General features: G+C 35.7%; 1 protein-coding gene across 4 annotated transcripts in view; it reads left to right on the top strand.

Moving 5' to 3' along the window:
• Positions 1–916: 916 nt before the first annotated feature.
• FOXB2 (forkhead box B2) overlaps positions 917–17720 on the top strand; it is a 27261-nt gene continuing 10457 nt past the window's right edge. For 3 of the 4 annotated variants that reach the window (XM_038125246.1, XM_038125247.1, XM_038125245.1), the window contains exons 1-2: positions 917–1089; positions 14915–14998. The gene's annotated coding sequence lies outside the window, so the exon portion shown is untranslated. The remainder of the gene's footprint in view (positions 1090–14914; positions 14999–17720) is intronic. The other variant, XM_038125248.1, reaches the window with a different exon arrangement.

Raw genomic sequence — 17720 nt, 5'->3', positions numbered from 1 at the left:
ATAGAAAATTACATTAAGAGAACCTTGGCTCTGTGGTAATAATTGTGAGATATATTACACTGAATAATACAGTGGTTACTATTTGAAAACTGAAAAGTAATGCAAAAACTTCTCATTTTGCAAGTTGACCAGAATATGCAACTGCTTATCAGAGACCAGTTAGAAGTAATTTTTAAGGCAGAAATTACTTAATTAGTAGAATACCATGTTATCATTTTTAGTCAGGTCTTCTCATTCCACAGACAAGTAACATAGTTAACTACAATTACATTCCTAAAAAAAATACCATGTTATTAGATTGAATACAGTTCTTACCTTGACCTTTGAAATTCATACATGTTCAGCAAATTCATAGGACCTTTGCTTTGCAGACAATGCCAAATGTTTAGCAGATACAAGAAAATTAAGGCTTGTGAGTGGTCAGTTTCTTTAGCTTGCCTACAACAGGGGATTGGAGCATGATGGTCTTTAAGACCCATTTGATGCAGGCCATTCTTTGATTCTACAATACTATGAAGGTCCTAAATACAAGTAAAAGTATTCTATATGATTAATAAAAGGTAATAAAGGATATTTATGGATATCCTAACTTTTTATCCCCTAACTTTTGGGGTTTTTTTTCTGTAAAAGAAATGCAGTTCTTTTTAGGACACACAAATGCAACAGTAGAATTACAAAACTGATAGGGATCTGAAGGTGTAAGTAATCTTGGTTTGGACAAAAAAAAACAGGCTATGGCAGAAGAGCATAGAACTCAGAGCACACAGTCTTTCCTTCAAGTGTGAGTTACAGTTGCTGATTGTATACTTGTCATAGTTTTGGCCAGGACCCAGAGGTTTTTTATACCATCCCATGCCTTTGCTTGCTCAGTCAGTAGATCACAAGACTCTTAATCCCAGGGTTGTGGGTTGGAGCCCCACACTAGGCAGCAATGTCATGGTTTAGGAACGGTACTCTCTAATCCAATGCCCACACCCAAGACTGTCCAAAACCAAATGCCATTCTCGCTCGCTCTTTCCCTCCCCCTTCCCACTAAGGTGGGATGGAGTTGAGAATTGGTGGCACAAATGGTGAATATCACGGTTTGAGGTAAGAACAATTTACTGAAAACAGCAATGAGGTAAGAAACAGCAACAATATTAATAACAAAATTGTATTACTTTTTCATGGAAACCAATGAAAACTACAGTTTTGGCGTCTTTTTGGTTATTTGGGGTTTCTGTTTTCATGGATTGTCTTACTATTATTAAACCAATGGGATTAATGCCAAGGACTTGCATTTATTTTCTGCTTCAATAATAGTATGTCTTGTATTCAAGACTTTAGCTTTTCAACTCTTAGAATTCATATAGTAGAGATAACAGTCTTGGCCATTAATGATCATCAGTGTCACCGCTAAGAAAAGATTCATGTTGGTCTTATTTATTAAGGGAATCAAAATGTGCTATTATGTTCCTAATTAGTTTATTTATTCAAACTCCCCTACTTACCCACAGTACAAATACAATGCAGACAGCTGTTGTAGAAGCTTCTCTATGCAGCTCTGGAAATGAGGTTTTCTTTCAACTAAGGACACTATTCTAATGGAAAAAAAGAGTGGAATAAATGTGGATCTTTGTACTGTGAGGTAAACACTGCTGTTGGATGCATGAAGTTGTGTTAAAGATAAGAGCTGCTGAAGCAAAGAAGTATCTGAGAACTGTGGTAGATCATAAAATGTTCTATTCAAGCTTCTCCTCCTGGGCAAGTATATAATTACAAAAATAAAAGATTAAAAGCAGTCAAACAAGCAAAGAATACTTTGTCACTTTTAATGTCTATTTCCCACAAGAAAAAATATATTTTAGAATATGAAAGAGTATTTTATTCATTTCTTTCCTTTAGAAGATAGAGAACACTAGTATCAGAATCTACAAACAGATTTGATGTGAAAAAGACATCCCTGGAGAGATGAAATAAAAGGCTTCCTTTACTGTTATGCAGCACAGTGGCAGAAACAGTAAAACACACAGTAGAACTGTCATAAAGTTTATCACAAAAAAATCAAGAAACAAATATGAATCTATGCATATTATTTTAAGAGCATGTATTTAGAATATTTTTAAAGTCTTTACATTAATTCAGTGTTCATTGACTGTGTGCTTTTTGCTGAAGTATGAGCAATGTGTTTATCATTCATTTCAAGCATTGTTAAGCAGAGACCAGTAATACAGCTAAAACTATCACATTCTGCTTTCCTCATATGAAGCCCACCTTTTGCTTTTAGGAAATACAATTGAATATGATTTTTCCAAACCAGTTCCAGAAAAAACGCCATTAAAAGACACCATTAAGGTCTTGATAGACAATCTGTTTCATTGTTTGCTTCAAAAGATTAATGATTATCCCAAAATGCTTTAAAAATATAAAACATTGTTTAGGTCACTTTCCCAAGGGGAATTTGTAGCTGTGAAATGACATACAGTCAGTGATATTTTTGGAAGGATAGAATACATTTTGTTAGCAATGTTGGTCTATGCTTTTATGTGAGTTCTCCTCTGGATTATCTCTCTGTGGGGATGTTTATTTGCTTCAGGAAAGAAGAAGACAATCCAGGATGCTCTTATGACACAGCATCTCCCAGGCTAAGCCATAAACTCAGATACAGTGAAATACTCTGGTTATTCAAAATAGAGAATAGTATTTCTATTCTCTATTCAGATAAGAGGATAAGGAAGCAAAGTCTAATTAGTAAGTCAATAAAAATCTCTGGTGGGATAAGATTGCCTTAATTTCTTGTGGAAGTAAGGAAAGAGAGGTTAAGAGGTTGATGAAGGAGTAAAACAGTACTTAGGATTCTCTAAACCCTCACTCATAGTGTGTATAATAAAAATAGAGCAAAAGTTGAGATTAGAAGTTGTTCCCTTCTCATCTGCTAACAGCATATAAACAGTGACTTCATAGTCACAAGATAGTGGCAATCATAAGATTAGCATGCGAGACAGTTAAATATATACCTCAGTAGGTTTTCTGAGTGCTGAATTCAGTCCATTTACTTACTCAGTGTGCAATTCCATTCACTTTAGTGGGAACATTTTTTGTAAGACATTTTTTACAACCTGGAGAAAATTGTAACATGCATGTACATCGAATTTTTAAAAAATGGCAATAATTACAGTAGTGTGTGGAGCCAACACTGAGCCTAAAAAGAAGCTTGGTGGCAAATTGCAGTGGTGTAGAATAAATAACCGCTAAGAGTGATGTATATGGCAGGAATAGACTAATCAGTGTATGAGGATGTCAGAACTAATTAATCTTTGATTTAAGAAGTATAAGCAGAATAAACACATATACTTTTATTATGACCCCCTGAAGATGATAGTATTTATGCTTCTGCATAGATATCCCTTTTACTCTAAGGGAAATTTATGTTTTACATTACATTTCTTTTCTCCCCTGAACAAAGGAGAGTTTTGTTCTATCACCTGAAAGTGAAATAACTCACCAAGACAAAATGCAAAATGGCAGTGCTTTCTCCACAACGATTTTTTCTCTTTTTTTCTTTTTTTTTTTTTCTTAGTAAAAGATGAATGACTGCATCTCCTACAGTCATGAAAATGTTCTCCACCCAAATCACTGTGGGCAAGATTTCCTCCTTCTTACCTATCTTCATTTTTTCTTCAACCCTAAAAATTGTCTAATCCACAAGTATTGCATTTCCATAGGGCAACGAGGAAGAGAATACAGGACTAACCAAATGCTCATTTTCAACTGAGTTCAAAGATACTGTAGTGCTTTATGACTGCCAAGTTCCCATTTTTGGAATTAAACTAAAAGTTGGTATTGGGTACTATATCTTCCTCACAGTTTCTCAAAATTTAGTTATACATGCTGATTTCCTTTGTTAGCATTGTTCTATCTTCTCATGTTTATGGTTTCATATGTGCATGACACTAAGAAGAGAGTCCTAGAAATTGCCTCCTTTATATTTCTAGTGATTGTAGCTCTTGATAAGTAATTCCTTTGGGATCCTTTCCCTTGGCTGTACATAGCTCATCTACTTGTACCTTACAATTGTCACTTCCTGAAGAGCTCATATTTATCCAGAACATGCACAGTTGTTGAAGAGAAGAGATACTTGAACTGTGTTATTACAGGAAGAAAAACAGGATTTTGTTTCACAGCCCAAAGCTTCGGTAAGCAGAATCAGAGAAAGGTATTTCTTGGAAGATAACATACAGGCACCCTCATGTCTCTCATTGCTTGCAGTCCAGAAGGACTTTCCTGTAGGAAAGTAACTGTAATCTGAGTAAAAATAAACTAAGCTAAACTGATCATTTTATGAGGGCGAAACTTCTTTGAAGCTGCTCAACTTTGAATTAATCTTAGCAACTGTTTTTTCTGAGGACCATTTACTGAATTAGCATAATTTGCTTCAAATAAGACAGAGTATAGAAGAAAAAATACACTATTGATTTTTATAGCAAATTCTCAAGATACCCAGGAAGTATTTCCTTGGTGAGAAACTGATCTATCTACTTTTCCAGCTAGATTGTACTTCGACTTCTCCTCTAGCTCTCCTTCAGATGGGTAAGTCCAAGGTAGGGGTGAAGGATAAGAGGCTAAGGAATCTGTCTATATAGAATTGTTTTCTACCTTGGAGAGCCAATTAAATATAAACTGCCTTGGGCTTTTAAGTGTCTTCAGAATGCCAAAGCTAATGTTTCATTTCATATCTTAATTTATTTCTTTATTATTCAACAAAAATATTTTAGTTTACATAGAACAGGTGTTATTTCTGTAAATGGTAGCTGTTTGGAAATTATTCCAATTTAACTGACAATAATCAATTTTAACACTTGGTGATTTGTCTTTCTTGCTAGTATCAGAGATAACAGCAGTCACCAAAAAAGAAAAATTATCTGGCAAGTGTTGCCCTTTTTTCCCTTACCTGCACTGAGCTCTGACAAAAGGTTATCTTTTTTCCTTCCATTTACTTTAATACGTGAGAACCAATATTGTCTCAAACCCTTTGTAAGGCTCAGATCTCACAAGCAAACAAACACCAACTTTAACAAACACTTTATTTAAGTCCATTGAATACATGTGTTAGGTCGAGTACATCTTTTTATATTATTTGAACAAGGGCCTCATTTCCCAGTATTGTTTACTGAAGTTACCCTTCCCCTTTTATTTAAAAATATTCATCAGATCTGGGAAATTATGTCAAAATAACAATAGTAGCAGCAATAATTATCACTTTCACTATATAAAAATTGTACCATAATCATCTAAGTTTGGCATGTCATTTGACTGTAATTCTCCTTCCTTTCAAACACAAGAAAAATATCAGTGTTGGTGGTTTTGAATTATTCATGTTATATTCATCTTTCTGTCTCAAGATTTCCAAAAGTAGAAGTAACAATGCCATACGTGATGGAAGTCCATGTAAAATTCGTGAGAAGCATATTTGTCTCAGAAGGGATAGCAATTAAATAATTTTTCAGTAGATGAATTAGAGATAGTAGACTGAAGGACTCATTGTCTCTTCAGCTGAAGGACATGCTACTAGTCTTTATATTCCCACTCTAGTGGCACACAGCATCATAGACCTTAGAGATATACAAGCAGTTTCATGGGATTCTGCTCTGGCCACCAGTGGATTAATTAACAAAAGTGATGAAAGTTAATTTCTGCTTCAAGGCTCAAAAGAAGGGCTGAGATTTTGATTGAAATATTAAAATAAATACTGTCCATATTAATTTCAACTTTCAGAATGAGTTAGCATTGACTTCTTTGCTTGAAAGTCTCCTCTAGTAACCTGTGATAGAAGACAAACAATTCCTCTGTTTGACTCCCAGCAACTATTGGAAACTAATCATGATATAAACATTAATTACTAGAGTGAAACTAGTTAAAATGGAAGCTCTAAGGTATTTAAGTAAATTGAGTTGAAAGAATCTGAGAAAGCCAGTCAGCTCATGTGTAGACAGATAGAAAATTACAATATTCATCTGAATGCCATTCTTTATATTCCAATTCTATGTCTCAGTGATCACACTAATAACATGTTGGAATTGTATCTATGGTTTACAGTTGGACAGTAACTTTACAGCTGATTTCTGCTAGAATGTCTTCCGGCTTATGCTGGGTTTTGGTAGGGTTTTTGGTAGCAAGGAGATTGGGTGTCTTCTATGAGAGAAGCCAGAAGCTTTCTCCATGTCTGACAGAGCCAGTTCCAACTGGCTCAAAGAATCAAGTCCATAAGCAATGGTAATAGTACCTCTGGGAAAACCCTTTCATGAAGGGGGGGAAAATGTGCTGCAAAAAAATAATCAAAAGTCAAAAGAGAGAACTGAGAATATGTGAGAGAAACAGCCCTTCAGATACTGAGGTGCATGGGGAAAGAGGGAGAAGAAGTCATCCAGGCCCCTCTGCTCTTGCTCAGAAGCAGAGATCCCCCTGCAGCCTCTGGTGCAGCCCATGACAAGGGAGCTGTGTGCCTGCAGCCCATGGAGGTCCATGGGGATGCAGAGATCCACCTGCAGCCCTTGGAAGAGCCCACTGTGGAGCAAGTTAATGCTGGAAGGAGGCTGTGGCTGCTGAGTCACATCATGTATCCATGTTGGAGCAGTCTGTTCCTAAAGGACGGCATACTGTGGAAGGGACCCACTCTGGAGCAGGGGAAGAACATGAGGAGAAGGAAGCAGCAAAACCAGTATGTGATGAACTGACCAGAACCCCCATTCCCTGCCCACTTGTGCCACTGCAGGGAAGAGGTGGAAAATTTGGGAGTGAAGTTGATCCTGAGGAGAAGGGAGGGGCGGGGGGAAGCTGTTTTAACATTTGGATTTATTTTTCCCTACTGTATTCTGATTTGATTGGCAATAAATTAAATTAATTTCTCTTAATAGAGTCATTTTTGGTGAATAGTCTCTTCCTGTTGTTATCATGACCCACAATTCTTTTATTTTATTTCTCTCCTCCTGCCCAGGAGGGGGAGGGACAGAGCATCTGTGGTCAGCATCTGATGTCCAGCCATGGTCAACCCACTGCACAGCCATAAGCATAAATATAATAAAAAATTACCAGCCGAAACTATTTAAACCACATTGATGGTTCTACAATCATGTTTCTTCTTCTGTACTTAATTCTGTCTGTATTTCAGTAGCACAACCTGAGAGGAGGAAACAAATTAAAAATTCTTTCTAGTTATCTCATAGGCACACATGAAAAGAAAAGGGAAGAATACCCTTAGGTATTTTAGGTATTCTATATCTAGCCCACTATTATATATATATATATATATATATATTCTATATATAACCCACTTAGGTCTTGCAAATTTCACAAAATTTTTACAGCAAGAGTCTAGTCTGTCAATTCCTCTGTGCTCTGTGTTTAAAGCTAAACAAATTATGATGTGAAAACATGAAAAATCTCTCCTCTGAACCTGTTGAGATCCTATCATAAGTACTGTATATTTCCAGTATATATGCAAGTGTTGTTCATAAATTATGAATATCAATTTGGACAGGTGCAGACACTGATTGCTTTGAGCAGAAAAGAACAGCAGAAAACTCTGCTCTGAAGTCTATAGCTCTTATGTGGCAGATATATAGCAGGTACAACAGGATTTTTTGAAGGTCTTGTAAAACATCAGTGTAGTTCAGTAAGCCAGCCAAAAAAAGCTGTGCTCTAATCGGAAAAAAAAAGATCAGTTTGTTCTCACCACTATTTCATGCTGGATGTTCAGGGAAGGAGACATTCTAGCATCATTCTACTAATTTGATTCATGTTCTTAACAGCCTGAAAGGTGAAGGGATGTTTGGAAATTATGTTAGGAAAGGAGGATAGTATGTGTGTCTACTTGAGACAATGGGAGAAAAGTTCAAAGCTAAGACCTGATGAAGCCCAGTCCAGTAGACTTTTAGAATTCCAAAAGGTGCTGGAATTAAAAATGGTTATAAAACCACAGCAACCATCTTTTCACACTACGAAATACATAGTCTTACACTCCTAGTAAGCTAAAAAACAGCAAATGTAACAGTTGCTTTTTAAACTGGAATTCAGTGATGGCACAGACCTTTCCCAACTCAGCAGTAAACTGTGTTTCTATATAAACAAATTAATACCAGGAATTCTTTCTTTTCTTAATGTATTCCATGAGCTATGGGTTTATGTGGGAAAGAGAACTGTTCTTACACATTACGACCTTTGTTTTAACCTCCAACTGCTACAGTACTCCAATTCTGAAAACACACAGTCCTGGAATGATGCCATGTGCACACATTGTCACGTGGCCCAAACAGGTGTCCTTTGCCTAGAAATTACCCTATCAATTTTTGTCATAAACTTCATGTTCAACTTACTAAACATCTAGCTCTTCCACAAGTACTCAGCCTCAAAGATAGAGACTGAGCTAGGGGCAGGGCACTTCCATGTTAATTGTGCCAAATTTAAGAAATTCCTACTTTCCTGTATGCTGCCATTTAACATTCATAGCTTTCTAGAGGTAGAACTTCATAGTACTTTGCCAAGTGGAGAAGGGTTTGTACCTTGAAAACCGCCTTAAAATACACAACTATCATACAAATGGGCCTGCTGGTACCAGCAACAGGAGTCTGCAATAACATCTTAATGAAGTATTTACCTATGAAAATACATTTGAATTTGTGAATAGCTAACAAAAGAGACAGCTGCACAGTTTGGTGTTCTGGTTTTTTATAACATTTATTTCCTTAATATTAGAGGTAAATTGCATCACTTACAAGCTGGAACACTAATTGCTTCCAACTTTTAAAAATCTGTTATATCCTTCAAGCATTTCCCAAAATTAAGATGTTTTTAAAAATCCCAAGCTTCCCGTTTCTTCAAAACATTATTTCAGTGTAATAATTTCTCTTCTGGGAACTGCAGTTTTGCTTTATAATGCTGTCTTTTTCTCTCACGCAACTGGTATTCTGCCTGCTGAACTCTTTGCAGTCCTCTTACATTTGCACAAAGACAGATATTTCTTTGTTAATTGGCATATTAAAAATTTATGGTGCACTAGGATGTTTAATATTTAAACACAATGTTTAATGTTTTCTGTTGCCATTTCTTTCCTGAAATAAAACCAACAGGTATCATAGAGAATGCTGTCCTTTTCCAGACTATTAGAGTTCTTATTTTGACTTAGCATTTGGGATAGATAACATCATTACTCCAATATCAGCAAATATTTTCTATAAGTTGAAGATCACACTACATTTTGATTCCCAAGGCAGCCAGCCTTGATACACTGCAGTACTGTAAATCAATCTGGTTTTTTACTTTTTCATTTTTTTCTGAGGACAGCTGCTGACATATAAAAAGGATTACCAATCAACTACCTGAAGGGAGACTTTATTACCTGAAGGGAGCCTACAAGAAATCTGGAGAGGGACTCTTTACAAGAGCATGCAGTGGTTAGACAAAAGGGCAATAGCTTCAAAATTAAACACAGCAGATTAGATTAGATATTAAGAAAAAATATTTACTGGGAGGGTAGTGAGGCATTGGCACAGGCTGCCCAGAAAAGTTGTGGGTGCCCCATCCCTGGAAGTGTTCAAGGGCAGGTTGGATGGAGCTCTGAGCAACCTGGTCTAGAGAAAGTTGTCCCTGCTCATGGCAGTTGGGTTGGAAGGAGATGATCTCTCAGGCCCCTTCCAACACAAGTCATTCTATGATTCTATGATATGCACCATTAACATTAAACTTGAAACTATTTCATCAGGGAATTTTCCATTTCCTAGTTAATCTCTTCCACACAAAGCTTGGAGTCTACAAAGTACTAAATTCACTGGTGAGGCAGCTAAATGCAAAGTCAAGATTTCAATCTTCCTGCTTTAAAGCAAAAAAGCAGAATGTAACAATTTAAACTGAGAAGAACCAGTGTTTAAAGCAGAACATGAAGAACCTGGAACATTTGCATTAAATATTCTTCTCACCCCAGGCTACTTCTCTGTTTTCAAGCAAATCAGCTGCAGCCCACTGACTTTCATGGACCAATTTAAGTCTATGTTCTCCTATCTGTGCACAAATAAAAAAATGCAAGTACAAAAAAAAAAAAAACCTCATGTTACATTACTGCTGAACTTCCTAGGGACACATACGAGCATTAAGAAAGTGCCTACAAAACTGTTTCATTCAAATATAAACTGCCAAGATAAAGCAATGAGATATTAGAACAGGCCAAGACCCATACATGCTGAATTCTTTTGTCTAGTTCACCTGTGTCTCACCCAATCCGACAACTGGTCTAAGGAACTTTCCATGCTCCTTAGCACTTTTTCACTTACTTGGGATTAAAGCTATAGAATGAAGCTTACCAACCCATATTCTGTTCTTCACAGAAAGGGTGACTGGGTATTGGAATGGGCTACCCAGGGAGTTGGTGGAGTTGCCATCCCTGGAGGTGTTTAAGAAAAGCCTGGATGTGGCATTTAGTGCCATGGTCTAATTAAAAAGGTGGTGTTTTGTCATAGGTTGGACTCAATTATTTCAATTGTCTTTGCCAATCTAATTCTTTCTGTGATTCTTTATTAGAGGATGAGTCAGATGATCCGACTGACATCTCTTTACTGAGGGGAGGGGAGGGGAGGAAAAGGAAAAGGAAAAGGAAAAGGAAAAGGAAAAGGAAAAGGAAAAGGAAAAGGAAAAGGAAAAGGAAAAGGAAAAGGAAAAGGAAAAGGAAAAGGAAAAGGAAAAGGAAAAGGAAAAGGTTTGATTTTGGGCTTTACTCTGACTATATCTCCACAGAAAGCACTTTTTCATTTCAAATCTGTGAACCTTCTCCAAAAATGACACTTTTGAGCTGGGAATAACTTTTGTTGGCATTAATCTTTTCTGACCTTAAATGTCCCTTCTCTTATGTTATCTTTGACACCCATTAATATGGAAGAAAATCGTTGGGCAGATATTCCATCTAAACTATAGAAGTTCCATCCTCAAAAAAATCTTCAGAATTCCACAGCTGAAGAAAGCTGTGATACTTACTTCAGGATTATTTTATTATTTTACACTTAATTATCTTCTAGGCATGCCCAAATTTGCTTGTTTCCTGCTCACAGTCATCCTTGGAAATAAAGATTGCTTTGCAGAGTTAGGTCCCTGCATCTGATAAGTTATGCAAGCAAAAGTTGTTTATTTAAAATTAAAATAGCCAGGACATATATTGCCTATCAGTAGTCCAGTGACTTGGAAAGGTATTTTATTTGCAGATATTATTTGAAGGTTTGTAGTACCAGAAGAACTATTAGGCAGCTGAAGAAGCACTACATTCTGGACTGTCCCCTTCCCAGAGAACAAAACCTTTTTTTTCTTATTCATAGCTGATTGCTGTTTTTTACTAATACACACTAATGTGTTGTGTTTGTTTTAGTTAGTTTTGGTTTTTTAAAGCAAAAAAAATCATCTGTAAAACTTCTTTTATAAAGTTGGAGAAAAATCCTGAAGTAGAGATCAAAAATTTTCTTCTAAGAACGGTCTGGCAGGAGTGCTATACAGAAACAAAGCAGTTGGTTTGATTCTGAAGCAAAATTTGTACAAAAGCAAAACAATAACTCACCAGACTTCAAATGAAATCATATGTCATAAGCAGAGTAGCATATATCAGATCACACTCTGTTGTGTGTCTCTTTGGGCTTCTTCTTATATTTGCTAATTATTATTTCTCCCATTTCTAACATACCATGAGGTAATACACTGTTGATGACCAGGCAACATTAGAGAAAAATTATAAAATAGCAGATATGGATCACCAGGCAAATGCCCTAGGAAGGAGCTTTATTTTAACATATTCAGCTACGGCATCATGGTTCTAACTGCAATAGGCAGCCCTAAATTTAATATGTAATTTTAATATCTGGCATCAGATATTTTTGTTTTCCTCATGTTATCAAAGTTCATATAGATGGAAACATTTCTTTGTGTGTGCTATTTCATACCTCACCTGCAGCTCTGCTCTGTCCAGTGACATGGAAGATGCTAGGCTCACTAGGACAGCCAGCCACTCTCTGAAATGAAATCTAGAATATAATGGAACTGTCTTTGCCTAGTATCCACATTTAACAGTCATTTAGTCACCTTGGCTTCACTTCATTTAAAAAAAAAAAAAAAAAGAAAAGAAAAGAACTTCAATCTCACAACAGAGGAACACTTAAAAACATACTGTAAAAGCACCCCATGTGCAGCCCGCATTTGGGTCTGGGGGAAGCAGCATTCAACAGCACCAGAAGGGTCATCCATGATCACCTCACATGCTCGCTCTGCAGGCACAGCACCCATCCTCCTGTTCGGTGTGGGGCCCTGGCTGGACAGACAACGGAGGCTTCAGACAACTGAGTGGAGAAGTTTCAAATGTTGAATGGGAGGGGTCTAGCCCTCAATGCTCATTTTTCCCAGAAGAGGTAGCGTTTTCCAAGCAGAAGAGGAACACACTACACTAAATTTAATTTCAAACAAGGCTGTCTTAAATATGTCAAAACCCATTAAAAAATATATGCTATTTGGAATTTTAATAAGGTCCCCAACAACTCCAATTGAATATGCTCTCATACTATCTACCAGCTTGGCATATATAGCTAGGTGCATTGTAAATAGTTCACTGTAAGTAGTATTAAAAATGTTTTTTATTAGGACAATTGATTGATCATACCAAAGAATTAACTCAGGTTTTGAGGGAACTGAATTTATGAAAAGTGCTCCAGTGTGAATTTGAAGGAAAGGTGTGTAAATTTTCATTTCTCCAGAAATACTTTATGAAATAATGAAAAACATATACAATTTTAGTAACTCAGTATACTCAACCCTAAGCAATATATTGCACATTTGATCTAAGAATTTACCCTTTTCTCTTATGTCCATTATCTTCATGTGAATGGCCTATATTTAAAGACAAAAAGGACTCAAGGACACCAACTTCCTGAATAAAATACTAGCCTTTTGAAGGAACCAGTGCTGTCTCCTAAAGAAAGAATGCCCTCTACTGCTTGGTTAGAGAGCTGCTCCATAGCAAAAGGAACTCAAAACCATGTTTCGTATGGACTGAAAACTTTGGAAAATACATATAACAAAAAATACTAGTGTTATTACTCTTGTTGTTGCTGCTGTTGTTAACAACAACAACAACAATAATAAATTCTATATCTGAAATATTAGGAGATGTGTTATGCTTATATAAAACCAAATGTTCTTTAAAAGCATTTCTATCTGCTCTACTGTTCATTTTTCATTACATACCTGCAGTGCATAGCCCAAACATCTTACCCTAAACAAATATGTATGTGGGATATTTTCTCCATAATACTCAAATGAATAAATTTTAAAATAGCTAATATCTTTACTTTATCAGTAATTGTTTTCACATGCATTTTCCTTAAACTTTATATATTTGCTGCCGGTCCTCAAACTTAATACACCCCACCTTATTAATGTATACAGTCTCCTTCAAAGACACATGTATATTGTTTGTCCACAGTTCTTTGCCGTTGGAAACCAACCAGCTGAAAGTCTTACACCTCTAAAACCTTCACAGCATGCAATTTTGAGGCATGCTACCACACAGAAGTGCCTTAAAGCATCATCAAGAAACAGCAGAGACATGCATGCTAATTTGTTTTACCCCAACAGAGGAGAAGCTGATGAATGCTACTCTGGGAACTTACCTCAGATCTGATTCTGTTTATATCAAATTTGTTCCTAAGGAAACCCTGTATTTTCTTAAAGCAGTAGAAAATTTTCTGAAGTGGGCTTTAAAAAGTCACAAACTAGGATCTCCAGCAGCATATATTCATCTTTTTCCTGCCATTTTTTCACTAATTTACTTGGCTGTCCAAGTAACTAAAGAGAAAGTCTAGGGATGTGAACAGTAGGCTCATTTTTCTTTTCTCTAGTAAGAGTTCTTTTGATTATATGACACTAAAAATACAAACTCAAAGACAGTTTAGTTCATGGCTGTTTAAAAGAACATAAATGATGAATATCTGGAATACATGATGCTTTCTGTTTCATTCTTGACAGTACTTCACATTCTTGCCCATTCTCATGGCATGAGCTTTTAGGCATTGTGGAACTCAAAAGGCTAATACCAAAAGACTGAGGAATTGCACCCCCAGCAAACACATCTGAAACTCTTTGTCTTCACATCTTTGTCTCACCTGGCCCTAGATGTGGAAAAACAAGCAAATTCATTACCTTGATTTTTTTTTTTTTTCCTGCCAGATATGAATTTGAATTTTCCTTCATTCCCAATGTCACAATTGCACTATCTGGAAAAAGGCTTGGAGGTCTGGAGGGAAGACCCTATTTTCTCATATGGAAAATACCAGGTCAGGTATTAGGTCAGGTCATTCTACATTAAGTGAGAGAAACTTACAATGTATACTGTAGGACAAAATGTGAGAAAAAGAATTTGAAATCAGATATGAGATGAGCCAGTATTCACTAAACACTCTCAGATCTTAAACAATGAGACCACAATTTCTAGGAAAAGAAATTATATGTTTATACTGTTCCAAAATAAAACAGAAGCTTTTATTTACTTAAAGAAAGAATGACAGGTGTGTATAATCTCATACACAGAACTTGATTCAGTTTCATGTAAAAAACAGAAAAATCCAGTTTCATGCCAAACACACTGAGAACATCAATAAAGAACAACTTATTTAGAGACATCTCAGCCTCCCTATAAGAAAATGACTTTATTTTGAGAAGGAAGGAACTGCGAACTACACAAACCTTGATCAATGTATTGACCAAAGTTGTTACAGTGTGTGTATAAAAGGACCAACTCTCAATTCCAGACGAATTCAACATTATACTTAATTTTCAACAAGCAATGGCAGATGTAGCTACCATCATGGTTATTCATGGACATTCATACATATTTTCTGCAATTATTCTTATGTTCTAGCCATGAACTGACCTGATTGTTTCAAGGACACACTTCCCCAAGCCTGCGTCACAGTAACAACCACAGTAAGAATGACTACAGCAAGTGTGTACAAAGGTTTTTTTGTTGTTCTTCAGCTTCTTCTGTAACACCCACACAGGCATAACTTGGAGGGATACATGTCTGAGATAGCTTTCATAGTAATAATAGTGTATCTGCCAAAATTTGCACATTTTCACATCAACAAACACACTCAAAATTTAACCAATCTAAGAATTTTACCTTTCTGTGAGGATAAACTGAGTGTTCAATCTTCAGCAGTAATAAACAAAAATCCCGCTCATATACTGTCCAGGATAAAATATACCATCTCCCAAATAGAATACCTTATCAAACACCTTTTACTTTCAAAGAATATATACAAGCTCCATGTGCGTTTGTCCACAAATACTATCCATTACATACAAGCATACATGTATGTGTATACATACACACCTATCTATTTATGTATAGATGGATGGATGATCTTTTCCATATTAAGAATCAAGGATTTAGCAGTATACTAATGTAGCACCGAAATGAAAAACAAGATTGCAATGACAGAAGTACTATTTTTCATTGCTGCCAGAACCAAACCTAAAGGAAAAATGATTGCTATCCAACCTCTGTTTCTTCTGTTGGGTCTATCATGAATTTCAGCTGTTCCAGAAAGGACTGAAACTCAAAAAGAATCAGGCTTGTTTAAGAAGCAAGATTCTTCTGTATTCACACAAAATAGTGATCATTAAAATTATTTTTTTCTTTAATTAGAAACAAGAAATTTATTTTAGAATTTTTTATTATTTTGTTTCTAATTTAAAGTTTGTTTTTAAGCACATCCTCCAGTACAAATTAATTTCTGCACTTCCACAAAAACCATAACAGCAGTAATGATAACCTGGTTTCTCTTAGAGATGTCCTCAAGCAAACAACAAAAGGTATTAAGAAGGATTTAGAGTAATTAAATGTAAACTAATATGATTCATAAGAGCGGAGGATTCCTAACATAGAAAGAGAGAAATTATTTTTCTGAAATCATTCAGATATGAAAGCATGTTTATTGAATTCTTTTCTAGCAGAACTACAGTTAAAAAAAATAGGACAAGACTGACAGGAAAATTAATCAAGCAGCATTATTCAGCAGCATTATTGAAGTCACATAAAAAGATACTGCATGCTTGTAGATTTTGCTATCTTAGCTTAGAGAATGGCGCATAACAAACATCTCAAAATACCTGAAGGCCATAAACTCCAAAATTCAAGTAATTACTTAGCATTGCCAAGATAGTATAATTAAAAATAGTGGGATAATTGTAGACGAAGTGGGAAAAGCTTCTTGACCATGAAATTTGTACAAAACTGGAACAGCTTTCTTTACAGGGAGATCTGTTGCTCAAGTAATTTGAGTTAGAATGCAGAGCACACATGAAAAAGCCCTATAGGGAATGCTCTGCATTGCTTTGGCAACAAACCTAGTATGTCTTTCAGCTATAATTTGTATGATTTCTTGGGTTTGGATATAAAACACATGGGAACACAAGTCAAGAGTTCATGTAACTATTGTTTTTGATTGAGCTGAGTGCCATATGGTGTAATAAAGATGAACTGATGAACTGATATAAGGTTAATTTTAAGTTATGGAGATGCAAGACATTCCTGTCAATATTTTGGCCAAAAAATGCCACCTCACTGTATAGAATAACTAGATATAACATAAATTTAGATAAAATGCACTGGTGGCATCAAGGATTCTTCAAAATCTTCTTTACATATTAGTCATTCCAAAACTTTCCTCATGTTTCCATTACTGTCAGAGCTAGTATTCAAGCTATCTGTAAGGAATTTTGTCGAGGCAAGCTGGAAAAACCAAGTGATGCTTCCTACCCAGAGGTTGCATCCATATTTTTTGCACTGAAATACTGATTGTGCTGTGGTTTTAACCAAAATAAGCCTTCTAGGTCTCCAAGACATCTCCACAGACAGCTATGACACTGCCACTTGTGAACTACTTCTTATTTCAGTACATTTTCTAAAGCAAGAAGATAAAGTCAGACATCTTTAGTTCTGTATTTCTTAACTGTCCTTTTGCCTTTATTAATAAAAACAGCATACACAACTACAAAAACCTGGCAACAACTGAGTGACCTAAATGAGTGACTTAAGGCAGGCCAAGTTGTCTTTCTTTTCTGATCCTCTCTTCCTCATCAATTATTTGTGAAAAAATCAAAGGCATATGGACAAGACAGACTCAGGCACATATTCCTGACTAAATATCATATCATATCGTATCATATTAAACAGAGCCAAAAAGATGCATGCAGAACTTTTCAGTCTTCTACAGCAACCATGCAATGTAGTGCTTAACACACAAAAAACACCCCACAATATCAACATGCACAAGTTTAATATTTTCTAGTGATCAGCAAAGATCCCATCCTGAAAGAGGGCAATTTTTCCAGACACAAAATTTTACAAAATTTTCATCTTCTTGCTTCATTTTCATGCATCTGAAGTTTTATTCCAGGATAAAGTAACAAAATAAGAAAAGTAATTTATTTTTAAAAGTAATTAGTTAAATTATTTTTTAAATTGCCCTTGCCACTTAATAATAAAATCCTTATTATGAATATGTTAGCACTTGGTGCAAAACTCTGTGGAAAGAATTAAGCCCCCAAGCTTTTACAGTTTCATAAAGACATTCTACATATAGGAAATTAAAGTGAAATTTATGTCACTTTGATAATGGCATCACTTAAAACCATAACAGTTAATTAACTAATTAACAACT

The sequence above is a fragment of the Motacilla alba genome, chromosome Z (assembly GCF_015832195.1).
Source record: "Motacilla alba alba isolate MOTALB_02 chromosome Z, Motacilla_alba_V1.0_pri, whole genome shotgun sequence".
NCBI classification, from domain to species: domain Eukaryota; kingdom Metazoa; phylum Chordata; class Aves; order Passeriformes; family Motacillidae; genus Motacilla; species Motacilla alba.
The sequence above is the reverse complement of the archived record's forward strand: the minus strand, read 5'-3'. Positions and strand labels throughout refer to the sequence as shown.